Raw genomic sequence first — 26951 nt, forward strand, 5'->3', positions numbered from 1 at the left:
TGCATAGCAGTCTTAAATTACACCACACAGCAGCTTTACCTGATGGATGTATAGTACTGGCACGAAAAAATTATTTTGAGGAGCTAGACGTTGAGAGTCCCTGGCTCCATGATAAATTGTTCTGGTGCTAAAGAAAGAAGACATTAATGACTCAGATATCAAATATGGTCTAATTGGTTCTGATGAAAAAAATACTTTGGTACAAGAGCACAAGTCTTTTAGTAGCTAACTGAAAAATATTCACTAAGAAAGGAAGATAGCTGACTCTTTGTTATCAATTTCCATTGTCTGTTTTGACAACTCACTGTTGCTCAAGTATTAGAAATGATGCGCTGAACTGAAAGTGCATCATTTCTTTGAAAGGTTGGTGTTTTTGGCAAAAATATTCCGAGGACCTCACTTTCCCTGACCGGGAATCGAACCCGGGCCGCGGCGGTGAGAGCGCCGAATCCTAGCCACTAGACCACCAGGGAGGGATGGTTTAGTTTGACACTCCATGAAAGAAAAGGAAGTTTCCTGAATGAAGTCCAAAGCAATGGAATGTGAGGGAGTGGGCTACTAGGAATCAGTTTTAGAAGGAAGGAGAGTAAAAATGGTTGTGCATAGCAGTCTTAAATTACACCACACAGCAGCTTTACCTGATGGATGTATAGTACTGGCACAAAAAAATTATTTTGAGGAGCTAGACGTTGAGTGTCCCTGGCTCCATGATAAATTGTTCTCGTGCTAAAGAAAGAAGACATTAATGATTCAGATATCAAATATGGTCTAATTGGTTCTGATGAAAAAAATACTTTTGTACAAGAGCACAAGTCTTTTAGTAGCTAACTGAAAAATATTCACTAAGAAAGGAAGATAGCTGACTCTTTGTTATCAATTTCCATTGTCTGTTTTGACATCTCACTGTTGCTCAAGTATTAGAAATGATGCGCTGAACTGAAAGTGCATCATTTCTTTGAAAGGTTGGTGTTTTTGGCAAAAACATTCCGAGGACCTCACTTTCCCTGACCGGGAATTGAACCCGGGCCGTGGCGGTGAGAGCGCCGAATCCTAGCCACTAGACCACCAGGGAGGGATGGTTTAGTTTGACACTCCATGAAAGAAAAGGAAGTTTCCTGAATGAAGTCCAAAGCAATGGAATGTGAGGGAGTGGGCTACTAGGAATCAGTTTTAGAAGGAAGGAGAGTAAAAATGGTTGTGCACAGCAGTCTTAAATTACACCACACAGCAGCTTTACCTGATGGATGTATAGTACTGGCACGAAAAAATTATTTTGAGGAGCTAGACGTTGAGTGTCCCTGGCTCCATGATAAATTGTTCTCGTGCTAAAGAAAGAAGACATTAATGATTCAGATATCAAATATGGTCTAATTGGTTCTGATGAAAAAAATACTTTTGTACAAGAGCACAAGTCTTTTAGTAGCTAACTGAAAAATATTCACTAAGAAAGGAAGATAGCTGACTCTTTGTTATCAATTTCCATTGTCTGTTTTGACATCTCACTGTTGCTCAAGTATTAGAAATGATGCGCTGAACTGAAAGTGCATCATTTCTTTGAAAGGTTGGTGTTTTTGGCAAAAACATTCCGAGGACCTCACTTTCCCTGACCGGGAATTGAACCCGGGCCGTGGTGGTGAGAGCGCCGAATCCTAGCCACTAGACCACCAGGGAGGGATGGTTTAGTTTGACACTCCATGAAAGAAAAGGAAGTTTCCTGAATGAAGTCCAAAGCAATGGAATGTGAGGGAGTGGGCTACTAGGAATCAGTTTTAGAAGGAAGGAGAGTAAAAATGGTTGTGCACAGCAGTCTTAAATTACACCACACAGCAGCTTTACCTGATGGATGTATAGTACTGGCACGAAAAAATTATTTTGAGGAGCTAGACGTTGAGAGTCCCTGGCTCCATGATAAATTGTTCTGGTGCTAAAGAAAGAAGACATTAATGACTCAGATATCAAATATGGTCTAATTGGTTCTGATGAAAAAAATACTTTTGTACAAGAGCACAAGTCTTTTAGTAGCTAACTGAAAAATATTCACTAAGAAAGGAAGATAGCTGACTCTTTGTTTTCAATTTCCATTGCCTGTTTTGACATCTCACTGTTGCTCAAGTATTAGAAATGATGCGCTGAACTGAAAGTGCATCATTTCTTTGAAAGGTTGGTGTTTTTGGCAAAAATATTCCGAGGACCTCACTTTCCCTGACCGGGAATCGAACCCGGGCCGCGGCGGTGAGAGCGCCGAATCCTAGCCACTAGACCACCAGGGAGGGATGGTTTAGTTTGACACTCCATGAAAGAAAAGGAAGTTTCCTGAATGAAGTCCAAAGCAATGGAATGTGAGGGAGTGGGCTACTAGGAATCAGTTTTAGAAGGAAGGAGAGTAAAAATGGTTGTGCATAGCAGTCTTAAATTACACCACACAGCAGCTTTACCTGATGGATGTATAGTACTGGCACAAAAAAATTATTTTGAGGAGCTAGACGTTGAGTGTCCCTGGCTCCATGATAAATTGTTCTCGTGCTAAAGAAAGAAGACATTAATGATTCAGATATCAAATATGGTCTAATTGGTTCTGATGAAAAAAATACTTTTGTACAAGAGCACAAGTCTTTTAGTAGCTAACTGAAAAATATTCACTAAGAAAGGAAGATAGCTGACTCTTTGTTATCAATTTCCATTGTCTGTTTTGACATCTCACTGTTGCTCAAGTATTAGAAATGATGCGCTGAACTGAAAGTGCATCATTTCTTTGAAAGGTTGGTGTTTTTGGCAAAAACATTCCGAGGACCTCACTTTCCCTGACCGGGAATTGAACCCGGCCCGTGGCGGTGAGAGCGCCGAATCCTAGCCACTAGACCACCAGGGAGGGATGGTTTAGTTTGACACTCCATGAAAGAAAAGGAAGTTTCCTGAATGAAGTCCAAAGCAATGGAATGTGAGGGAGTGGGCTACTAGGAATCAGTTTTAGAAGGAAGGAGAGTAAAAATGGTTGTGCACAGCAGTCTTAAATTACACCACACAGCAGCTTTACCTGATGGATGTATAGTACTGGCACGAAAAAATTATTTTGAGGAGCTAGACGTTGAGTGTCCCTGGCTCCATGATAAATTGTTCTCGTGCTAAAGAAAGAAGACATTAATGATTCAGATATCAAATATGGTCTAATTGGTTCTGATGAAAAAAATACTTTTGTACAAGAGCACAAGTCTTTTAGTAGCTAACTGAAAAATATTCACTAAGAAAGGAAGATAGCTGACTCTTTGTTATCAATTTCCATTGTCTGTTTTGACATCTCACTGTTGCTCAAGTATTAGAAATGATGCGCTGAACTGAAAGTGCATCATTTCTTTGAAAGGTTGGTGTTTTTGGCAAAAACATTCCGAGGACCTCACTTTCCCTGACCGGGAATTGAACCCGGGCCGTGGCGGTGAGAGCGCCGAATCCTAGCCACTAGACCACCAGGGAGGGATGGTTTAGTTTGACACTCCATGAAAGAAAAGGAAGTTTCCTGAATGAAGTCCAAAGCAATGGAATGTGAGGGAGTGGGCTACTAGGAATCAGTTTTAGAAGGAAGGAGAGTAAAAATGGTTGTGCACAGCAGTCTTAAATTACACCACACAGCAGCTTTACCTGATGGATGTATAGTACTGGCACGAAAAAATTATTTTGAGGAGCTAGACGTTGAGAGTCCCTGGCTCCATGATAAATTGTTCTGGTGCTAAAGAAAGAAGACATTAATGACTCAGATATCAAATATGGTCTAATTGGTTCTGATGAAAAAAATACTTTTGTACAAGAGCACAAGTCTTTTAGTAGCTAACTGAAAAATATTCACTAAGAAAGGAAGATAGCTGACTCTTTGTTTTCAATTTCCATTGCCTGTTTTGACATCTCACTGTTGCTCAAGTATTAGAAATGATGCGCTGAACTGAAAGTGCATCATTTCTTTGAAAGGTTGGTGTTTTTGGCAAAAATATTCAGAGGACCTCACTTGCCCTGACCAGGAATCGAACCCGGGCGGCGGCGGTGAGAGCGCCGAATCCTAGCCACTAGACCACCAGGGAGGGATGGTTTAGTTTGACACTCCATGAAAGAAAAGGAAGTTTCCTGAATGAAGTCCAAAGCAATGGAATGTGAGGGAGTGGGCTACTAGGAATCAGTTTTAGAAGGAAGGAGAGTAAAAATGGTTGTGCATAGCAGTCTTAAATTACACCACACAGCAGCTTTACCTGATGGATGTATAGTACTTTCACAAAAAAATTATTTTGAGGAGCTAGACGTTGAGTGTCCCTGGCTCCATGATAAATTGTTCTCGTGCTAAAGAAAGAAGACATTAATGATTCAGATATCAAATATGGTCTAATTGGTTCTGATGAAAAAAATACTTTTGTACAAGAGCACAAGTCTTTTAGTAGCTAACTGAAAAATATTCACTAAGAAAGGAAGATAGCTGACTCTTTGTTATCAATTTCCATTGTCTGTTTTGACAACTCACTGTTGCTCAACTATTAGAAATGATGCGCTGAACTGAAAGTGCATCATTTCTTTGAAAGGTTGGTGTTTTTGGCAAAAATATTCCGAGGACCTCACTTTCCCTGACCGGGAATCGACCCCGGGCCGCGGCGGTGAGAGCGCTGAATCCTAGCCACTAGACCACCAGGGAGGGATGGATTTGTTTGACACTCCATGAAAGAAAAGGAAGTTTCCTGAATGAAGTCCAAAGCAATGGAATGTGAGGGAGTGGGCTACTAGGAATCAGTTTTAGAAGGAAGGAGAGTAAAAATGGTTGTGCATAGCAGTCTTAAATTACACCACACAGCAGCTTTACCTGATGGATGTATAGTACTGGCACGAAAAAATTATTTTGAGGAGCTAGACGTTGAGAGTCCCTGGCTCCATGATAAATTGTTCTGGTGCTAAAGAAAGAAGACATTAATGACTCAGATATCAAATATGGTCTAATTGGTTCTGATGAAAAAAATACTTTTGTACAAGAGCACAAGTCTTTTAGTAGCTAACTGAAAAATATTCACTAAGAAAGGAAGATAGCTGACTCTTTGTTATCAATTTCCATTGTCTGTTTTGACAACTCACTGTTGCTCAAGTATTAGAAATGATGCGCTGAACTGAAAGTGCATCATTTCTTTGAAAGGTTGGTGTTTTTGGCAAAAATATTCCGAGGACCTCACTTTCCCTGACCGAGAATCGACCCCGGGCCGCGGCGGTGAGAGCGCCGAATCCTAGCCACTAGACCACCAGGGAGGGATGGTTTTGTTTGACACTCCATGAAAGAAAAGGAAGTTTCCTGAATGAAGTCCAAAGCAATGGAATGTGAGGGAGTGGGCTACTAGGAATCAGTTTTAGAAGGAAGGAGAGTAAAAATGGTTGTGCATAGCAGTCTTAAATTACACCACACAGCAGCTTTACCTGATGGATGTATAGTACTGGCACAAAAAAATTATTTTGAGGAGCTAGACGTTGAGTGTCCCTGGCTCCATGATAAATTGTTCTCGTGCTAAAGAAAGAAGACATTAATGATTCAGATATCAAATATGGTCTAATTGGTTCTGATGAAAAAAATACTTTTGTACAAGAGCACAAGTCTTTTAGTAGCTAACTGAAAAATATTCACTAAGAAAGGAAGATAGCTGACTCTTTGTTATCAATTTCCATTGTCTGTTTTGACATCTCACTGTTGCTCAAGTATTAGAAATGATGCGCTGAACTGAAAGTGCATCATTTCTTTGAAAGGTTGGTGTTTTTGGCAAAAACATTCCGAGGACCTCACTTTCCCTGACCGGGAATTGAACCCGGGCCGTGGCGGTGAGAGCGCCGAATCCTAGCCACTAGACCACCAGGGAGGGATGGTTTAGGTTGACACTCCATGAAAGAAAAGGAAGTTTCCTGAATGAAGTCCAAAGCAATGGAATGTGAGGGAGTGGGCTACTAGGAATCAGTTTTAGAAGGAAGGAGAGTAAAAATGGTTGTGCACAGCAGTCTTAAATTACACCACACAGCAGCTTTACCTGATGGATGTATAGTACTGGCACGAAAAAATTATTTTGAGGAGCTAGACGTTGAGAGTCCCTGGCTCCATGATAAATTGTTCTGGTGCTAAAGAAAGAAGACATTAATGACTCAGATATCAAATATGGTCTAATTGGTTCTGATGAAAAAAATACTTTTGTACAAGAGCACAAGTCTTTTAGTAGCTAACTGAAAAATATTCACTAAGAAAGGAAGATAGCTGACTCTTTGTTTTCAATTTCCATTGCCTGTTTTGACATCTCACTGTTGCTCAAGTATTAGAAATGATGCGCTGAACTGAAAGTGCATCATTTCTTTGAAAGGTTGGTGTTTTTGGCAAAAATATTCAGAGGACCTCACTTGCCCTGACCAGGAATCGAACCCGGGCGGCGGCGGTGAGAGCGCCGAATCCTAGCCACTAGACCACCAGGGAGGGATGGTTTAGTTTGACACTCCATGAAAGAAAAGGAAGTTTCCTGAATGAAGTCCAAAGCAATGGAATGTGAAGGAGTGGGCTACTAGGAATCAGTTTTAGAAGGAAGGAGAGTAAAAATGGTTGTGCATAGCAGTCTTAAATTACACCACACAGCAGCTTTACCTGATGGATGTATAGTACTGGCACAAAAAAATTATTTTGAGGAGCTAGACGTTGAGAGTCCCTGGCTCCATGATAAATTGTTCTGGTGCTAAAGAAAGAAGACATTAATGACTCAGATATCAAATATGGTCTAATTGGTTCTGATGAAAAAAATACTTTTGTACAAGAGCACAAGTCTTTTAGTAGCTAACTGAAAAATATTCACTAAGAAAGGAAGATAGCTGACTCTTTGTTATCAATTTCCATTGTCTGTTTTGACAACTCACTGTTGCTCAAGTATTAGAAATGATGCGCTGAACTGAAAGTGCATCATTTCTTTGAAAGGTTGGTGTTTTTGGCAAAAATATTCCGAGGACCTCACTTTCCCTGACCGAGAATCGACCCCGGGCCGCGGCGGTGAGAGCGCCGAATCCTAGCCACTAGACCACCAGGGAGGGATGGTTTTGTTTGACACTCCATGAAAGAAAAGGAAGTTTCCTGAATGAAGTCCAAAGCAATGGAATGTGAGGGAGTGGGCTACTAGGAATCAGTTTTAGAAGGAAGGAGAGTAAAAATGGTTGTGCATAGCAGTCTTAAATTACACCACACAGCAGCTTTACCTGATGGATGTATAGTACTGGCACAAAAAAATTATTTTGAGGAGCTAGACGTTGAGTGTCCCTGGCTCCATGATAAATTGTTCTCGTGCTAAAGAAAGAAGACATTAATGATTCAGATATCAAATATGGTCTAATTGGTTCTGATGAAAAAAATACTTTTGTACAAGAGCACAAGTCTTTTAGTAGCTAACTGAAAAATATTCACTAAGAAAGGAAGATAGCTGACTCTTTGTTATCAATTTCCATTGTCTGTTTTGACATCTCACTGTTGCTCAAGTATTAGAAATGATGCGCTGAACTGAAAGTGCATCATTTCTTTGAAAGGTTGGTGTTTTTGGCAAAAACATTCCGAGGACCTCACTTTCCCTGACCGGGAATTGAACCCGGGCCGTGGCGGTGAGAGCGCCGAATCCTAGCCACTAGACCACCAGGGAGGGATGGTTTAGTTTGACACTCCATGAAAGAAAAGGAAGTTTCCTGAATGAAGTCCAAAGCAATGGAATGTGAGGGAGTGGGCTACTAGGAATCAGTTTTAGAAGGAAGGAGAGTAAAAATGGTTGTGCACAGCAGTCTTAAATTACACCACACAGCAGCTTTACCTGATGGATGTATAGTACTGGCACGAAAAAATTATTTTGAGGAGCTAGACGTTGAGAGTCCCTGGCTCCATGATAAATTGTTCTGGTGCTAAAGAAAGAAGACATTAATGACTCAGATATCAAATATGGTCTAATTGGTTCTGATGAAAAAAATACTTTTGTACAAGAGCACAAGTCTTTTAGTAGCTAACTGAAAAATATTCACTAAGAAAGGAAGATAGCTGACTCTTTGTTTTCAATTTCCATTGTCTGTTTTGACATCTCACTGTTGCTCAAGTATTAGAAATGATGCGCTGAACTGAAAGTGCATCATTTCTTTGAAAGGTTGGTGTTTTTGGCAAAAACATTCCGAGGACCTCACTTTCCCTGACCGGGAATTGAACCCGGGCCGTGGCGGTGAGAGCGCCGAATCCTAGCCACTAGACCACCAGGGAGGGATGGTTTAGTTTGACACTCCATGAAAGAAAAGGAAGTTTCCTGAATGAAGTCCAAAGCAATGGAATGTGAGGGAGTGGGCTACTAGGAATCAGTTTTAGAAGGAAGGAGAGTAAAAATGGTTGTGCACAGCAGTCTTAAATTACACCACACAGCAGCTTTACCTGATGGATGTATAGTACTGGCACGAAAAAATTATTTTGAGGAGCTAGACATTGAGAGTCCCTGGCTCCATGATAAATTGTTCTGGTGCTAAAGAAAGAAGACATTAATGACTCAGATATCAAATATGGTCTAATTGGTTCTGATGAAAAAAATACTTTTGTACAAGAGCACAAGTCTTTTAGTAGCTAACTGAAAAATATTCACTAAGAAAGGAAGATAGCTGACTCTTTGTTTTCAATTTCCATTGCCTGTTTTGACATCTCACTGTTGCTCAAGTATTAGAAATGATGCGCTGAACTGAAAGTGCATCATTTCTTTGAAAGGTTGGTGTTTTTGGCAAAAATATTCAGAGGATCTCACTTGCCCTGACCAGGAATCAAACCCGGGCGGCGGCGGTGAGAGCGCCGAATCCTAGCCACTAGACCACCAGGGAGGGATGGTTTAGTTTGACACTCCATGAAAGAAAAGGAAGTTTCCTGAATGAAGTCCAAAGCAATGGAATGTGAGGGAGTGGGCTACTAGGAATCAGTTTTAGAAGGAAGGAGAGTAAAAATGGTTGTGCATAGCAGTCTTAAATTACACCACACAGCAGCTTTACCTGATGGATGTATAGTACTGGCACAAAAAAATTATTTTGAGGAGCTAGACGTTGAGTGTCCCTGGCTCCATGATAAATTGTTCTCGTGCTAAAGAAAGAAGACATTAATGATTCAGATATCAAATATGGTCTAATTGGTTCTGATGAAAAAAATACTTTTGTACAAGAGCACAAGTCTTTTAGTAGCTAACTGAAAAATATTCACTAAGAAAGGAAGATAGCTGACTCTTTGTTATCAATTTCCATTGTCTGTTTTGACAACTCACTGTTGCTCAACTATTAGAAATGATGCGCTGAACTGAAAGTGCATCATTTCTTTGAAAGGTTGGTGTTTTTGGCAAAAATATTCCGAGGACCTCACTTTCCCTGACCGGGAATCGACCCCGGGCCGCGGCGGTGAGAGCGCCGAATCCTAGCCACTAGACCACCAGGGAGGGATGGATTTGTTTGACACTCCATGAAAGAAAAGGAAGTTTCCTGAATGAAGTCCAAAGCAATGGAATGTGAGGGAGTGGGCTACTAGGAATCAGTTTTAGAAGGAAGGAGAGTAAAAATGGTTGTGCATAGCAGTCTTAAATTACACCACACAGCAGCTTTACCTGATGGATGTATAGTACTGGCACGAAAAAATTATTTTGAGGAGCTAGACGTTGAGAGTCCCTGGCTCCATGATAAATTGTTCTGGTGCTAAAGAAAGAAGACATTAATGACTCAGATATCAAATATGGTCTAATTGGTTCTGATGAAAAAAATACTTTTGTACAAGAGCACAAGTCTTTTAGTAGCTAACTGAAAAATATTCACTAAGAAAGGAAGATAGCTGACTCTTTGTTATCAATTTCCATTGTCTGTTTTGACAACTCACTGTTGCTCAAGTATTAGAAATGATGCGCTGAACTGAAAGTGCATCATTTCTTTGAAAGGTTGGTGTTTTTGGCAAAAATATTCCGAGGACCTCACTTTCCCTGACCGAGAATCGACCCCGGGCCGCGGCGGTGAGAGCGCCGAATCCTAGCCACTAGACCACCAGGGAGGGATGGTTTTGTTTGACACTCCATGAAAGAAAAGGAAGTTTCCTGAATGAAGTCCAAAGCAATGGAATGTGAGGGAGTGGGCTACTAGGAATCAGTTTTAGAAGGAAGGAGAGTAAAAATGGTTGTGCATAGCAGTCTTAAATTACACCACACAGCAGCTTTACCTGATGGATGTATAGTACTGGCACGAAAAAATTATTTTGAGGAGCTAGACGTTGAGAGTCCCTAGCTCCATGATAAATTGTTCTGGTGCTAAAGAAAGAAGACATTAATGACTCAGATATCAAATATGGTCTAATTGGTTCTGATGAAAAAAATACTTTTGTACAAGAGCACAAGTCTTTTAGTAGCTAACTGAAAAATATTCACTAAGAAAGGAAGATAGCTGACTCTTTGTTATCAATTTCCATTGTCTGTTTTGACAACTCACTGTTGCTCAAGTATTAGAAATGATGCGCTGAACTGAAAGTGCATCATTTCTTTGAAAGGTTGGTGTTTTTGGCAAAAATATTCCGAGGACCTCACTTTCCCTGACCGGGAATCGAACCCGGGCCGCGGCGGTGAGAGCGCCGAATCCTAGCCACTAGACCACCAGGGAGGGATGGATTTGTTTGACACTCCATGAAAGAAAAGGAAGTTTCCTGAATGAAGTCCAAAGCAATGGAATGTGAGGGAGTGGGCTACTAGGAATCAGTTTTAGAAGGAAGGAGAGTAAAAATGGTTGTGCATAGCAGTCTTAAATTACACCACACAGCAGCTTTACCTGATGGATGTATAGTACTGGCACGAAAAAATTATTTTGAGGAGCTAGACGTTGAGAGTCCCTGGCTCCATGATAAATTGTTCTGGTGCTAAAGAAAGAAGACATTAATGACTCAGATATCAAATATGGTCTAATTGGTTCTGATGAAAAAAATACTTTTGTACAAGAGCACAAGTCTTTTAGTAGCTAACTGAAAAATATTCACTAAGAAAGGAAGATAGCTGACTCTTTGTTATCAATTTCCATTGTCTGTTTTGACATCTCACTGTTGCTCAAGTATTAGAAATGATGCGCTGAACTGAAAGTGCATCATTTCTTTGAAAGGTTGGTGTTTTTGGCAAAAACATCCCGAGGACCTCACTTTCCCTGACCGGGAATTGAACCTGGGCCGTGGCGGTGAGAGCGCCGAATCCTAGCCACTAGACCACCAGGGAGGGATGGTTTAGTTTGACACTCCATGAAAGAAAAGGAAGTTTCCTGAATGAAGTCCAAAGCAATGGAATGTGAGGGAGTGGGCTACTAGGAATCAGTTTTAGAAGGAAGGAGAGTAAAAATGGTTGTGCACAGCAGTCTTAAATTACACCACACAGCAGCTTTACCTGATGGATGTATAGTACTGGCACGAAAAAATTATTTTGAGGAGCTAGACGTTGAGAGTCCCTGGCTCCATGATAAATTGTTCTGGTGCTAAAGAAAGAAGACATTAATGACTCAGATATCAAATATGGTCTAATTGGTTCTGATGAAAAAAATACTTTTGTACAAGAGCACAAGTCTTTTAGTAGCTAACTGAAAAATATTCACTAAGAAAGGAAGATAGCTGACTCTTTGTTTTCAATTTCCATTGCCTGTTTTGACATCTCACTGTTGCTCAAGTATTAGAAATGATGCGCTGAACTGAAAGTGCATCATTTCTTTGAAAGGTTGGTGTTTTTGGCAAAAATATTCACAGGACCTCACTTGCCCTGACCAGGAATCGAACCCGGGCGGCGGCGGTGAGAGCGCCGAATCCTAGCCACTAGACCACCAGGGAGGGATGGTTTAGTTTGACACTCCATGAAAGAAAAGGAAGTTTCCTGAATGAAGTCCAAAGCAATGGAATGTGAGGGAGTGGGCTACTAGGAATCAGTTTTAGAAGGAAGGAGAGTAAAAATGGTTGTGCATAGCAGTCTTAAATTACACCACACAGCAGCTTTACCTGATGGATGTATAGTACTGGCACAAAAAAATTATTTTGAGGAGCTAGACGTTGAGTGTCCCTGGCTCCATGATAAATTGTTCTCGTGCTAAAGAAAGAAGACATTAATGATTCAGATATCAAATATGGTCTAATTGGTTCTGATGAAAAAAATACTTTTGTACAAGAGCACAAGTCTTTTAGTAGCTAACTGAAAAATATTCACTAAGAAAGGAAGATAGCTGACTCTTTGTTATCAATTTCCATTGTCTGTTTTGACAACTCACTGTTGCTCAACTATTAGAAATGATGCGCTGAACTGAAAGTGCATCATTTCTTTGAAAGGTTGGTGTTTTTGGCAAAAATATTCCGAGGACCTCACTTTCCCTGACTGGGAATCGAACCCGGGCCGCGGCGGTGAGAGCGCCGAATCCTAGCCACTAGACCACCAGGGAGGGATGGTTTAGTTTGACACTCCATGAAAGAAAAGGAAGTTTCCTGAATGAAGTCCAAAGCAATGGAATGTGAGGGAGTGGGCTACTAGGAATCAGTTTTAGAAGGAAGGAGAGTAAAAATGGTTGTGCATAGCAGTCTTAAATTACACCACACAGCAGCTTTACCTGATGGATGTATAGTACTGGCACGAAAAAATTATTTTGAGGAGCTAGACGTTGAGAGTCCCTGGCTCCATGATAAATTGTTCTGGTGCTAAAGAAAGAAGACATTAATGACTCAGATATCAAATATGGTCAAATTGGTTCTGATGAAAAAAATACTTTGGTACAAGAGCACAAGTCTTTTAGTAGCTAACTGAAAAATATTCACTAAGAAAGGAAGATAGCTGACTCTTTGTTATCAATTTCCATTGTCTGTTTTGACAACTCACTGTTGCTCAAGTATTAGAAATGATGCGCTGAACTGAAAGTGCATCATTTCTTTGAAAGGTTGGTGTTTTTGGCAAAAATATTCCGAGGACCTCACTTTCCCTGACCGGGAATCGAACCCGGGCCGCGGCGGTGAGAGCGCCGAATCCTAGCCACTAGACCACCAGGGAGGGATGGTTTAGTTTGACACTCCATGAAAGAAAAGGAAGTTTCCTGAATGAAGTCCAAAGCAATGGAATGTGAGGGAGTGGGCTACTAGGAATCAGTTTTAGAATGAAGGAGAGTAAAAATGGTTGTGCATAGCAGTCTTAAATTACACCACACAGCAGCTTTACCTGATGGATGTATAGTACTGGCACGAAAAAATTATTTTGAGGAGCTAGACGTTGAGAGTCCCTGGCTCCATGATAAATTGTTCTGGTGCTAAAGAAAGAAGACATTAATGACTCAGATATCAAATATGGTCTAATTGGTTCTGATGAAAAAAATACTTTTGTACAAGAGCACAAGTCTTTTAGTAGCTAACTGGAAAATATTCACTAAGAAAGGAAGATAGCTGACTCTTTATCAATTTCCATTGTCTGTTTTGACAACTCACTGTTGCTCAAGTATTAGAAATGATGCGCTGAACTGAAAGTGCATCATTTCTTTGAAAGGTTGGTGTTTTTGTCAAAAATATTCCGAGGACCTCACTTTCCCTGACTGGGAATCGAAACCGGGCCACGGCGGTGAGAGCGCCGAATCCTAGCCACTAGACCACCAGGGAGGGATGGTTTAGTTTGACACTCCATGAAAGAAAAGGAAGTTTCCTGAATGAAGTCCAAAGCAAAGGAATGTGAGAGAGTGGGCTACTAGGAATCAGTTTTAGAAGGAAGGAGAGTAAAAATGGTTGTGCATAGCAGTCTTAAATTACACCACACAGCAGCTTTACCTGATGGATGTATAGTACTGGCACGAAAAAATTATTTTGAGGAGCTAGACGTTGAGAGTCCCTGGCTCCATGATAAATTGTTCTGGTGCTAAAGAAAGAAGACATTAATGACTCAGATATCAAATATGGTCTAATTGGTTCTGATGAAAAAAATACTTTTGTACAAGAGCACAAGTCTTTTAGTAGCTAACTGAAAAATATTCACTAAGAAAGGAAGATAGCTGACTCTTTGTTATCAATTTCCATTGTCTGTTTTGACAACTCACTGTTGCTCAAGTATTAGAAATGATGCGCTGAACTGAAAGTGCATCATTTCTTTGAAAGGTTGGTGTTTTTGGCAAAAATATTCAGAGGACCTCACTTTCCCTGACCGGGAATCGAACCCGGGCCGCGGCGGTGAGAGCGCTGAATCCTAGCCACTAGACCACCAGGGAGGGATGGTTTAGTTTGACACTCCATGAAAGAAAAGGAAGTTTCCTGAATGAAGTCCAAAGCAATGGAATGTGAGGGAGTGGGCTACTAGGAATCAGTTTTAGAATGAAGGAGAGTAAAAATGGTTGTGCATAGCAGTCTTAAATTACACCACACAGCAGCTTTACCTGATGGATGTATAGTACTGGCACGAAAAAATTATTTTGAGGAGCTAGACGTTGAGAGTCCCTGGCTCCATGATAAATTGTTCTGGTGCTAAAGAAAGAAGACATTAATGACTCAGATATCAAATATGGTCTAATTGGTTCTGATGAAAAAAATACTTTTGTACAAGAGCACAAGTCTTTTAGTAGCTAACTGAAAAATATTCACTAAGAAAGGAAGATAGCTGACTCTTTGTTATCAATTTCCATTGTCTGTTTTGACAACTCACTGTTGCTCAAGTATTAGAAATGATGCGCTGAACTGAAAGTGCATCATTTCTTTGAAAGGTTGGTGTTTTTGTCAAAAATATTCCGAGGACCTCACTTTCCCTGACTGGGAATCGAAACCGGGCCGCGGCGGTGAGAGCGCCGAATCCTAGCCACTAGACCACCAGGGAGGGATGGTTTAGTTTGACACTCCATGAAAGAAAAGGAAGTTTCCTGAATGAAGTCCAAAGCAAAGGAATGTGAGAGAGTGGGCTACTAGGAATCAGTTTTAGAAGGAAGGAGAGTAAAAATGGTTGTGCATAGCAGTCTTAAATTACACCACACAGCAGCTTTACCTGATGGATGTATAGTACTGGCACGAAAAAATTATTTTGAGGAGCTAGACGTTGAGAGTCCCTGGCTCCATGATAAATTGTTCTGGTGCTAAAGAAAGAAGACATTAATGACTCAGATATCAAATATGGTCTAATTGGTTCTGATGAAAAAAATACTTTTGTACAAGAGCACGTCTTTTAGTAGCTAACTGAAAAATATTCACTAAGAAAGGAAGATAGCTGACTCTTTGTTATCAATTTCCATTGTCTGTTTTGACAACTCACTGTTGCTCAAGTATTAGAAATGATGCGCTGAACTGAAAGTGCATCATTTCTTTGAAAGGTTGGTGTTTTTGTCAAAAATATTCCGAGGACCTCACTTTCCCTGACTGGGAATCGAAACCGGGCCGCGGCGGTGAGAGCGCCGAATCCTAGCCACTAGACCACCAGGGAGGGATGGTTTAGTTTGACACTCCATGAAAGAAAAGGAAGTTTCCTGAATGAAGTCCAAAGCAAAGGAATGTGAGAGAGTGGGCTACTAGGAATCAGTTTTAGAAGGAAGGAGAGTAAAAATGGTTGTGCATAGCAGTCTTAAATTACACCACACAGCAGCTTTACCTGATGGATGTATAGTACTGGCACGAAAAAATTATTTTGAGGAGCTAGACGTTGAGAGTCCCTGGCTCCATGATAAATTGTTCTGGTGCTAAAGAAAGAAGACATTAATGACTCAGATATCAAATATGGTCTAATTGGTTCTGATGAAAAAAATACTTTTGTACAAGAGCACAAGTCTTTTAGTAGCTAACTGAAAAATATTCACTAAGAAAGGAAGATAGCTGACTCTTTGTTATCAATTTCCATTGTCTGTTTTGACAACTCACTGTTGCTCAAGTATCAGAAATGATGCGCTGAACTGAAAGCGCATCATTTCTTTGAAAGGTTGGTGTTTTTGGCAAAAATATTCCGAGGACCTCACTTTCACTGACAGGGAATCGAACCCGGGCCGCGGCGGTGAGAGCGCCGAATCCTAGCCACTAGACCACCAGGGAGGGATGGTTTACTTTGACACTCCATGGAAGAAAAGGAAGTTTCCTGAATGAAGTCCAAAGCAATGGAATGTGAGGGAGTGGGCTACTAGGAATCAGTTTTAGAAGGAAGGAGAGTAAAAATGGTTGTGCATAGCAGTCTTAAATTACACCACACAGCAGCTTTACCTGATGGATGTATAGTACTGGCACGAAAAAATTATTTTGAGGAGCTAGACGTTGAGAGTCCCTGGCTCCATGATAAATTGTTCTGGTGCTAAAGAAAGAAGACATTAATGATTCAGATATCAAATATGGTCTAATTGGTTCTGATGAAAAAAATACTTTTGTACAAGAGCACAAGTCTTTTAGTAGCTAACTGAAAAATATTCACTAAGAAAGGAAGATAGCTGACTCTTTGTTATCAATTTCCATTGTCTGTTTTGACATCTCACTGTTGCTCAAGTATTAGAAATGATGCGCTGAACTGAAAGTGCATCATTTCTTTGAAAGGTTGGTGTTTTTGGCAAAAATATTCCGAGGACCTCACTTTCCCTGACCGGGAATCGAACCCGTGCCGCAGCAGTGAGAGCGCCGAATCCTAGCCACTAGACCACCTGGAAGGGATGGTTTAGTTTGACACTCCATGAAAGAAAAGGAAGTTTCCTGAATGAAGTCCAAAGCAATGGAATGTGAGGGAGTGGGCTACTAGGAATCAGTTTTAGAAGGAAGGAGAGTAAAAATGGTTGTGCATAGCAGTCTTAAATTACACCACACAGCAGCTTTACCTGATGGATGTATAGTACTGGCACGAAAAAATTATTTTGAGGAGCTAGACGTTGAGAGTCCCTGGCTCCATGATAAATTGTTCTGGTGCTAAAGAAAGAAGACATTAATGACTCAGATATCAAATATGGTCTAATTGGTTCTGATGAAAAAAATACTTTTGTACAAGAGCACAAGTCTTTTAGTAGCTAACTGAAAAATATTCACTAAGAAAGGAAGATAGCTGACTCTCTGTTATCAATTTCCATTGTCTGTTTTGACATCTCACTGTTGCTCAAGTATTAGAAATGATGCGCTGAACTGAAAGTGCATCATTTCTTTGAAAGGTTGGTGTTTTTGGCAAAAATATTCCAAGGACCTCACTTTCCCAGCCCGGGAATCGAACCCGGGCAGCGGCGGTGAGAGCGCCGAATCCTAGCCAGTAGACCACCAGGGAGGGATGGTTTAGTTTGACACTCCATGTCAAAAAAAATACTTTTGTACAAGAGCACAAGTCTTTTAGTAGCTAACTGAAAAATATTCACTAAGAAAGGAAGATAGCTGACTCTTTGTTATCAATTTCCATTGTCTGTTTTGACAACTCACTGTTGCTCAAGTATTAGAAATGATGCGCTGAACTGAAAGTGCATCATTTCTTTGAAAGGTTGGTGTTTTTGGCAAAAATATTCCGAGGACCTCACTTTGCCTGACCAGGAATCAAACCCAGGCCGCAGCGGTGAGAGCGCCGAATCCTAGCCACTAGACCACCTGGGAGGGATGGTTTAGTTTGACACTCCATGAAAGAAAAGGACGTTTTCTGAATGAAGTCCAAAGCAATGGAATGTGAGGGAGTGGGCTACTAGGAATCAGTTTTAGAAGGAAGGAGAGTAAAAATGGTTGTGCATAGCAGTCTTAAATTACACCACACAGCAGCTTTACCTGATGGATGTATAGTACGGGCACGAAAAAATTATTTTGAGGAGCTAGACGTTGAGAGTCCCTGGCTCCATGATAAATTGTTCTGGTGCTAAAGAAAGAAGACATTAATGATTCAGATATCAAATAAGGTCTAATTGGTTCTGATGAAAAAAATACTTTTGTACAAGAGCACAAGTCTTTTAGTAGCTAACTGAAAAATATTCACTAAGAAAGGAAGATAGCTGACTCTTTGTTATCAATTTCCATTGTCTGTTTTGACAACTCACTGTTGCTCAAGTATTAGAAATGATGCGCTGAACTGAAAGTGCATCATTTCTTTGAAAGGTTGGTGTTTTTAGCAAAAATATTCCAAGGACCTCACTTTCCCTGACCGGGAATCGAACCCGGGCCGCGGCGGTGAGAGCGCTGAATCCTAGCCAGTAGACCACCAGGGAGGGATGGTTTAGTTTGACACTCCATGTCAAAAAAAATACTTTTGTACAAGAGCACAAGTCTTTTAGTAGCTAACTTAAAAATATTCACTAAGAAAGGAAGATAGCTGACTCTTTGTTATCAATTTCCATTGTCTGTTTTGACAACTCACTGTTGCTCAAGTATTAGAAATGATGCGCTGAACTGAAAGTGCATCATTTCTTTGAAAGGTTGGTGTTTTTGGCAAAAATATTCCGAGGACCACACTTTCCCTGACCGGGAATCGAACCCGGGCCGCGGCGGTGAGAGCGCCGAATCCTAGCCACTAGACGACCAGGGATGGATGGTTTAGTTTGACACTCCATGAAAGAAAAGGAAGTTTCCTGAATGAAGTCCAAAGCAATGGAATGTGAGGGAGTGGGCTACTAGGAATCAGTTTTAGAATGAAGGAGAGTAAAAATGGTTGTGCATAGCAGTCTTAAATTACACCACACAGCAGCTTTACCTGATGGATGTATAGTACTGGCACGAAAAAATTATTTTGAGGAGCTAGACGTTGAGAGTCCCTGGCTCCATGATAAATTGTTCTGGTGCTAAAGAAAGAAGACATTAATGACTCAGATATCAAATATGGTCTAATTGGTTCTGATGAAAAAAATACTTTTGTACAAGAGCACAAGTCTTTTAGTAGCTAACTGAAAAATATTCACTAAGAAAGGAAGATAGCTGACTCTCTGTTATCAATTTCCATTGTCTGTTTTGACATCTCACTGTTGCTCAAGTATTAGAAATGATGCGCTGAACTGAAAGTGCATCATTTCTTTGAAAGGTTGGTGTTTTTGGCAAAAATATTCCAAGGACCTCACTTTCCCAGCCCGGGAATCGAACCCGGGCAGCGGCGGTGAGAGCGCCGAATCCTAGCCAGTAGACCACCAGGGAGGGATGGTTTAGTTTGACACTCCATGTCAAAAAAAATACTTTTGTACAAGAGCACAAGTCTTTTAGTAGCTAACTGAAAAATATTCACTAAGAAAGGAAGATAGCTGACTCTTTGTTATCAATTTCCATTGTCTGTTTTGACAACTCACTGTTGCTCAAGTATTAGAAATGATGCGCTGAACTGAAAGTGCATCATTTCTTTGAAAGGTTGGTGTTTTTGGCAAAAATATTCCGAGGACCTCACTTTGCCTGACCAGGAATCGAACCCAGGCCGCAGCGGTGAGAGCGCCGAATCCTAGACACTAGACCACCTGGGAGGGATGGTTTAGTTTGACACTCCATGAAAGAAAAGGAAGTTTCCTGAATGAAGTCCAAAGCAATGGAATGTGAGGGAGTGGGCTACTAGGAATCAGTTTCAGAAGGAAGGAGAGTAAAAATGGTTGTGCATAGCAGTCTTAAATTACACCACACAGCAGCTTTACCTGATGGATGTATAGTAATGGCACGAAAAAATTATTTTGAGGAGCTAGACGTTGAGAGTCCCTGGCTCCATGATAAATTGTTCTGGTGCTAAAGAAAGAAGACATTAATGATTCAGATATCAAATAAGGTTTAATTGGTTCTGATGAAAAAAATACTTTTGTACAAGAGCACAAGTCTTTTAGTAGCTAACTGAAAAATATTCACTAAGAAAGGAAGATAGCTGACTCTTTGTTATCAATTTCCATTGTCTGTTTTGACAACTCACTGTTGCTCAAGTATTAGAAATGATGCGCTGAACAGAAAGTGCATCATTTCTTTGAAAGGTTGGTGTTTTTAGCAAAAATATTCCAAGGACCTCACTTTCCCTGACCGGGAATCGAACCCGGGCCGCGGCGGTGAAAGCGCTGAATCCTAGCCAGTAGACCACCAGGGAGGGATGGTTTAGTTTGACACTCCATGTCAAAAAAAATACTTTTGTACAAGAGCACAAGTCTTTTAGTAGCTAACTGAAAAATATTCACTAAGAAAGGAAGATAGCTGACTCTTTGTTATCAATTTCCATTGTCTGTTTTGACAACTCACTGTTGCTCAAGTATCAGAAATGATGCGCTGAACTGAAAGCGCATCATTTCTTTGAAAGGTTGGTGTTTTTGGCAAAAATATTCCGAGGACCTCACTTTCCCTGACAGGGAATCGAACCCGTGCCGCGGCGGTGAGAGCGCCGAATCCTAGCCACTAGACCACCAGGGAGGGATGGTTTACTTTGACACTCCATGAAAGAAAAGGAAGTTTCCTGAATGAAGTCCAAAGCAATGGAATGTGAGGGAGTGGGCTACTAGGAATCAGTTTTAGAAGGAAGGAGAGTAAAAATGGTTGTGCATAGCAGTCTTAAATTACACCACACAGCAGCTTTACCTGATGGATGTATAGTACTGGCACGAAAAAATTATTTTGAGGAGCTAGACGTTGAGAGTCCCTGGCTCCATGATAAATTGTTCTGGTGCTAAAGAAAGAAGACATTAATGATTCAGATATCAAATATGGTCTAATTGGTTCTGATGAAAAAAATACTTTTGTACAAGAGCACAAGTCTTTTAGTAGCTAACTGAAAAATATTCACTAAGAAAGGAAGATAGCTGACTCTTTGTTATCAATTTCCATTGTCTGTTTTGACATCTCACTGTTGCTCAAGTATTAGAAATGATGCGCTGAACTGAAAGTGCATCATTTCTTTGAAAGGTTGGTGTTTTTGGCAAAAATATTCCGAGGACCTCACTTTCCCTGACCAGGAATCGAACCCGGGCCGCGGCGGTGAGAGCGCCGAATCCTAGCCACTAGACCACCAGGGAGGGATGGTTTACTTTGACACTCCATGAAAGAAAAGGAAGTTTCCTGAATGAAGTCCAAAGCAATGGAATGTGAGGGAGTGGGCTACTAGGAATCAGTTTTAGAAGGAAGGAGAGTAAAAATGGTTGTGCATAGCAGTCTTAAATTACACCACACAGCAGCTTTACCTGATGGATGTATAGTACTGGCACGAAAAAATTATTTTGAGGAGCTAGACGTTGAGAGTCCCTGGCTCCATGATAAATTGTTCTGGTGCTAAAGAAAGAAGACATTAATGATTCAGATATCAAATATGGTCTAATTGGTTCTGATGAAAAAAATACTTTTGTACAAGAGCACAAGTCTTTTAGTAGCTAACTGAAAAATATTCACTAAGAAAGGAAGATAGCTGACTCTTTGTTATCAATTTCCATTGTCTGTTTTGACATCTCACTGTTGCTCAAGTATTAGAAATGATGCGCTGAACTGAAAGTGCATCATTTCTTTGAAAGGTTGGTGTTTTTGGCAAAAATATTCTGAGGACCTCACTTTCCCTGACCGGGGATCAAACCCGGGCCGCGGCGGTGAGAGCGCCGAATCCTAGCCACTAGACCACCAAGGAGGGATGGTTTATTTTGACACTCCATGAAAGAAAAGGAAGTTTCCTGAATGAAGTCCAAAGCAATGGAATGTGAGGGAGTGGGCTACTAGGAATCAGTTTTAGAAGGAAGGAGAGTAAAAATGGTTGTGCATAGCAGTCTTAAATTACACCACACAGCAGCTTTACCTGATGGATGTATAGTACTGGCACGAAAAAATTATTTTGAGGAGCTAGACGTTGAGAGTCCCTGGCTCCATGATAAATTGTTCTGGTGCTAAAGAAAGAAGACATTAATGATTCAGATATCAAATATGGTCTAATTGGTTCTGATGAAAAAAATACTTTTGTACAAGAGCACAAGTCTTTTAGTAGCTAACTGAAAAATATTCACTAAGAAAGGAAGATAGCTGACTCTTTGTTATCAATTTCCATTGTCTGTTTTGACAACTCACTGTTGCTCAAGTATTAGAAATGATGCGCTGAACTGAAAGTGCATCATTTCTTTGAAAGGTTGGTGTTTTTGGCAAAAATATTCCGAGGACCTCACTTTGCCTGACCAGGAATCAAACCCAGGCCGCAGCGGTGAGAGCGCCGAATCCTAGCCACTAGACCACCTGGGAGGGATGGTTTAGTTTGACACTCCATGAAAGAAAAGGACGTTTTCTGAATGAAGTCCAAAGCAATGGAATGTGAGGGAGTGGGCTACTAGGAATCAGTTTTAGAAGGAAGGAGAGTAAAAATGGTTGTGCATAGCAGTCTTAAATTACACCACACAGCAGCTTTACCTGATGGATGTATAGTACGGGCACGAAAAAATTATTTTGAGGAGCTAGACGTTGAGAGTCCCTGGCTCCATGATAAATTGTTCTGGTGCTAAAGAAAGAAGACATTAATGATTCAGATATCAAATAAGGTCTAATTGGTTCTGATGAAAAAAATACTTTTGTACAAGAGCACAAGTCTTTTAGTAGCTAACTGAAAAATATTCACTAAGAAAGGAAGATAGCTGACTCTTTGTTATCAATTTCCATTGTCTGTTTTGACAACTCACTGTTGCTCAAGTATTAGAAATGATGCGCTGAACTGAAAGTGCATCATTTCTTTGAAAGGTTGGTGTTTTTAGCAAAAATATTCCAAGGACCTCACTTTCCCTGACCGGGAATCGAACCCGGGCCGCGGCGGTGAGAGCGCTGAATCCTAGCCAGTAGACCACCAGGGAGGGATGGTTTAGTTTGACACTCCATGTCAAAAAAAATACTTTTGTACAAGAGCACAAGTCTTTTAGTAGCTAACTTAAAAATATTCACTAAGAAAGGAAGATAGCTGACTCTTTGTTATCAATTTCCATTGTCTGTTTTGACAACTCACTGTTGCTCAAGTATTAGAAATGATGCGCTGAACTGAAAGTGCATCATTTCTTTGAAAGGTTGGTGTTTTTGGCAAAAATATTCCGAGGACCACACTTTCCCTGACCGGGAATCGAACCCGGGCCGCGGCGGTGAGAGCGCCGAATCCTAGCCACTAGACGACCAGGGATGGATGGTTTAGTTGACACTCCATGAAAGAAAAGGAAGTTTCCTGAATGAAGTCCAAAGCAATGGAATGTGAGGGAGTGGGCTACTAGGAATCAGTTTTAGAATGAAGGAGAGTAAAAATGGTTGTGCATAGCAGTCTTAAATTACACCACACAGCAGCTTTACCTGATGGATGTATAGTACTGGCACGAAAAAATTATTTTGAGGAGCTAGACGTTGAGAGTCCCTGGCTCCATGATAAATTGTTCTGGTGCTAAAGAAAGAAGACATTAATGACTCAGATATCAAATATGGTCTAATTGGTTCTGATGAAAAAAATACTTTTGTACAAGAGCACAAGTCTTTTAGTAGCTAACTGAAAAATATTCACTAAGAAAGGAAGATAGCTGACTCTCTGTTATCAATTTCCATTGTCTGTTTTGACATCTCACTGTTGCTCAAGTATTAGAAATGATGCGCTGAACTGAAAGTGCATCATTTCTTTGAAAGGTTGGTGTTTTTTGGCAAAAATATTCCAAGGACCTCACTTTCCCAGCCCGGGAATCGAACCCGGGCAGCGGCGGTGAGAGCGCCGAATCCTAGCCAGTAGACCACCAGGGAGGGATGGTTTAGTTTGACACTCCATGTCAAAAAAAATACTTTTGTACAAGAGCACAAGTCTTTTAGTAGCTAACTGAAAAATATTCACTAAGAAAGGAAGATAGCTGACTCTTTGTTATCAATTTCCATTGTCTGTTTTGACAACTCACTGTTGCTCAAGTATTAGAAATGATGCGCTGAACTGAAAGTGCATCATTTCTTTGAAAGGTTGGTGTTTTTGGCAAAAATATTCCGAGGACCTCACTTTGCCTGACCAGGAATCGAACCCAGGCCGCAGCGGTGAGAGCGCCCGAATCCTAGACACTAGACCACCTGGGAGGGATGGTTTAGTTTGACACTCCATGAAAGAAAAGGAAGTTTCCTGAATGGAAGTCCAAAGCAATGGAATGTGAGGGAGTGGGCTACTAGGAATCAGTTTCAGAAGGAAGGAGAGTAAAAATGGTTGTGCATAGCAGTCTTAAATTACACCACACAGCAGCTTTACCTGATGGATGTATAGTAATGGCACGAAAAAATTATTTTGAGGAGCTAGACGTTGAGAGTCCCTGGCTCCATGATAAATTGTTCTGGTGCTAAAGAAAGAAGACATTAATGATTCAGATATCAAATAAGGTTTAATTGGTTCTGATGAAAAAAATACTTTTGTACAAGAGCACAAGTCTTTTAGTAGCTAACTGAAAAATATTCACTAAGAAAGGAAGATAGCTGACTCTTTGTTATCAATTTCCATTGTCTGTTTTGACAACTCACTGTTGCTCAAGTATTAGAAATGATGCGCTGAACAGAAAGTGCATCATTTCTCTTGAAAGGTTGGTGTTTTTAGCAAAAATATTCCAAGGACCTCACTTTCCCTGACCGGGAATCGAACCCGGGCCGCGGCGGTGAAAGCGCTGAATCCTAGCCAGTAGACCACCAGGGAGGGATGGTTTAGTTTGACACTCCATGTCAAAAAAAATACTTTTGTACAAGAGCACAAGTCTTTTAGTAGCTAACTGAAAAATATTCACTAAGAAAGGAAGATAGCTGACTCTTTGTTATCAATTTCCATTGTCTGTTTTGACAACTCACTGTTGCTCAAGTATCAGAAATGATGCGCTGAACTGAAAGCGCATCATGTTCTTTGAAAGGTTGGTGTTTTTGGCAAAAATATTCCGAGGACCTCACTTTCCCTGACAGGGAATCGAACCCGTGCCGCGGCGGTGAGAGCGCCGAATCCTAGCCACTAGACCACCAGGGAGGGATGGTTTACTTTGACACTCCATGAAAGAAAAGGAAGTTTCCTGAATGAAGTCCAAAGCAATGGAATGTGAGGGAGTGGGCTACTAGGAATCAGTTTTAGAAGGAAGGAGAGTAAAAATGGTTGTGCATAGCAGTCTTAAATTACACCACACAGCAGCTTTACCTGATGGATGTATAGTACTGGCACGAAAAAATTATTTTGAGGAGCTAGACGTTGAGAGTCCTGGCTCCATGATAAATTGTTCTGGTGCTAAAGAAAGAAGACATTAATGATTCAGATATCAAATATGGTCTAATTGGTTCTGATGAAAAAAATACTTTTGTACAAGAGCACAAGTCTTTTAGTAGCTAACTGAAAAATATTCACTAAGAAAGGAAGATAGCTGACTCTTTGTTATCAATTTCCATTGTCTGTTTTGACATCTCACTGTTGCTCAAGTATTAGAAATGATGCGCTGAACTGAAAGTGCATCATTTCTTTGAAAGGTTGGTGTTTTTGGCAAAAATATTCCGAGGACCTCACTTTCCCTGACCAGGAATCGAACCCGGGCCGCGGCGGTGAGGAGCGCCGAATCCTAGCCACTAGACCACCAGGGAGGGATGGTTTACTTTGACACTCCATGAAAGAAAAGGAAGTTTCCTGAATGAAGTCCAAAGCAATGGAATGTGAGGGAGTGGGCTACTAGGAATCAGTTTTAGAAGGAAGGAGAGTAAAAATGGTTGTGCATAGCAGTCTTAAATTACACCACACAGCAGCTTTACCTGATGGATGTATAGTACTGGCACGAAAAAATTATTTTGAGGAGCTAGACGTTGAGAGTCCCTGGCTCCATGATAAATTGTTCTGGTGCTAAAGAAAGAAGACATTAATGATTCAGATATCAAATATGGTCTAATTGGTTCTGATGAAAAAATACTTTTGTACAAGAGCACAAGTCTTTTAGTAGCTAACTGAAAAATATTCACTAAGAAAGGAAGATAGCTGACTCTTTGTTAATCAATTTCCATTGTCTGTTTTGACATCTCACTGTTGCTCAAGTATTAGAAATGATGCGCTGAACTGAAAGTGCATCATTTCTTTGAAAGGTTGGTGTTTTTGGCAAAAATATTCTGAGGACCTCACTTTCCCTGACCGGGGATCAAACCCGGGCCGCGGCGGTGAGAGCGCCGAATCCTAGCCACTAGACCACCAAGGAGGGATGGTTTATTTTGACACTCCATGAAAGAAAAGGAAGTTTCCTGAATGAAGTCCAAAGCAATGGAATGTGAGGGAGTGGGCTACTAGGAATCAGTTTTAGAAGGAAGGAGAGTAAAAATGGTTGTGCATAGCAGTCTTAAATTACACCACACAGCAGCTTTACCTGATGGATGTATAGTACTGGCACGAAAAAATTATTTTGAGGAGCTAGACGTTGAGAGTCCCTGGCTCCATGATAAATTGTTCTGGTGCTAAAGAAAGAAGACATTAATGATTCAGATATCAAATATGGTCTAATTGGTTCTGATGAAAAAAATACTTTTGTACAAGAGCACAAGTCTTTTAGTAGCTAACTGAAAAATATTCACTAAGAAAGGAAGATAGCTGACTCTTTGTTATCAATTTCCATTGTCTGTTTTGACAACTCACTGTTGCTCAAGTATTAGAAATGATGCGCTGAACTGAAAGTGCATCATTTCTTTGAAAGGTTGGTGTTTTTGGCAAAAATATTCAGAGGACCTCACTTTCCCTGACCGGGAATCGAACCCGGGCCGCGGCGGTGAGAGCGCTGAATCCTTGCCACTAGACCACCAGGGAGGGATGGTTTAGTTTGACACTCCATGAAAGAAAAGGAAGTTTCCTGAATGAAGTCCAAAGCAATGGAATGTGAGGGAGTGGGCTACTAGGAATCAGTTTTTAGAATGAAGGAGAGTAAAAATGGTTGTGCATAGCAGTCTTAAATTACACCACACAGCAGCTTTACCTGATGGATGTATAGTACTGGCACGAAAAAATTATTTTGAGGAGCTAGACGTTGAGAGTCCCTGGCTCCATGATAAATTGTTCTGGTGCTAAAGAAAGAAGACATTAATGACTCAGATATCAAATATGGTCTAA

General features: G+C 40.7%; 16 non-coding genes across 16 annotated transcripts; all 16 read right to left on the reverse strand.

The window, feature by feature from the left end:
- Positions 1 to 401: 401 nt before the first annotated feature.
- TRNAE-CUC (transfer RNA glutamic acid (anticodon CUC)) lies at positions 402 to 473 on the reverse strand. The gene has a single exon. It is a non-coding gene; the product is annotated as a tRNA-Glu (tRNA).
- A 527-nt stretch (positions 474 to 1000) lies between these two features.
- On the reverse strand, positions 1001 to 1072 carry TRNAE-CUC (transfer RNA glutamic acid (anticodon CUC)). Its single transcript has one exon. It is a non-coding gene; the product is annotated as a tRNA-Glu (tRNA).
- Positions 1073 to 2198: 1126 nt separating this feature from the next.
- On the reverse strand, positions 2199 to 2270 carry TRNAE-CUC (transfer RNA glutamic acid (anticodon CUC)). Its single transcript has one exon. It is a non-coding gene; the product is annotated as a tRNA-Glu (tRNA).
- Positions 2271 to 3396: 1126 nt separating this feature from the next.
- On the reverse strand, positions 3397 to 3468 carry TRNAE-CUC (transfer RNA glutamic acid (anticodon CUC)). The gene has a single exon. It is a non-coding gene; the product is annotated as a tRNA-Glu (tRNA).
- Positions 3469 to 5792: 2324 nt separating this feature from the next.
- TRNAE-CUC (transfer RNA glutamic acid (anticodon CUC)) lies at positions 5793 to 5864 on the reverse strand. The gene has a single exon. It is a non-coding gene; the product is annotated as a tRNA-Glu (tRNA).
- A 1725-nt stretch (positions 5865 to 7589) lies between these two features.
- Positions 7590 to 7661, reverse strand: TRNAE-CUC (transfer RNA glutamic acid (anticodon CUC)). The gene has a single exon. It is a non-coding gene; the product is annotated as a tRNA-Glu (tRNA).
- Positions 7662 to 8188: 527 nt separating this feature from the next.
- On the reverse strand, positions 8189 to 8260 carry TRNAE-CUC (transfer RNA glutamic acid (anticodon CUC)). Its single transcript has one exon. It is a non-coding gene; the product is annotated as a tRNA-Glu (tRNA).
- Positions 8261 to 10584: 2324 nt separating this feature from the next.
- On the reverse strand, positions 10585 to 10656 carry TRNAE-CUC (transfer RNA glutamic acid (anticodon CUC)). The gene has a single exon. It is a non-coding gene; the product is annotated as a tRNA-Glu (tRNA).
- A 2324-nt stretch (positions 10657 to 12980) lies between these two features.
- On the reverse strand, positions 12981 to 13052 carry TRNAE-CUC (transfer RNA glutamic acid (anticodon CUC)). Its single transcript has one exon. It is a non-coding gene; the product is annotated as a tRNA-Glu (tRNA).
- Positions 13053 to 14175: 1123 nt separating this feature from the next.
- On the reverse strand, positions 14176 to 14247 carry TRNAE-CUC (transfer RNA glutamic acid (anticodon CUC)). The gene has a single exon. It is a non-coding gene; the product is annotated as a tRNA-Glu (tRNA).
- Positions 14248 to 18401: 4154 nt separating this feature from the next.
- TRNAE-CUC (transfer RNA glutamic acid (anticodon CUC)) lies at positions 18402 to 18473 on the reverse strand. Its single transcript has one exon. It is a non-coding gene; the product is annotated as a tRNA-Glu (tRNA).
- Positions 18474 to 20832: 2359 nt separating this feature from the next.
- TRNAE-CUC (transfer RNA glutamic acid (anticodon CUC)) lies at positions 20833 to 20904 on the reverse strand. Its single transcript has one exon. It is a non-coding gene; the product is annotated as a tRNA-Glu (tRNA).
- Positions 20905 to 21431: 527 nt separating this feature from the next.
- Positions 21432 to 21503, reverse strand: TRNAE-CUC (transfer RNA glutamic acid (anticodon CUC)). Its single transcript has one exon. It is a non-coding gene; the product is annotated as a tRNA-Glu (tRNA).
- A 1443-nt stretch (positions 21504 to 22946) lies between these two features.
- TRNAE-CUC (transfer RNA glutamic acid (anticodon CUC)) lies at positions 22947 to 23018 on the reverse strand. Its single transcript has one exon. It is a non-coding gene; the product is annotated as a tRNA-Glu (tRNA).
- A 2962-nt stretch (positions 23019 to 25980) lies between these two features.
- Positions 25981 to 26052, reverse strand: TRNAE-CUC (transfer RNA glutamic acid (anticodon CUC)). The gene has a single exon. It is a non-coding gene; the product is annotated as a tRNA-Glu (tRNA).
- A 527-nt stretch (positions 26053 to 26579) lies between these two features.
- On the reverse strand, positions 26580 to 26651 carry TRNAE-CUC (transfer RNA glutamic acid (anticodon CUC)). Its single transcript has one exon. It is a non-coding gene; the product is annotated as a tRNA-Glu (tRNA).
- Positions 26652 to 26951: the final 300 nt, after the last annotated feature.

This window comes from Taudactylus pleione, unplaced genomic scaffold (assembly GCF_031769625.1).
Source record: "Taudactylus pleione unplaced genomic scaffold, aTauple2 ptg001386l, whole genome shotgun sequence".
NCBI classification, from domain to species: Eukaryota; Metazoa; Chordata; class Amphibia; order Anura; family Myobatrachidae; genus Taudactylus; species Taudactylus pleione.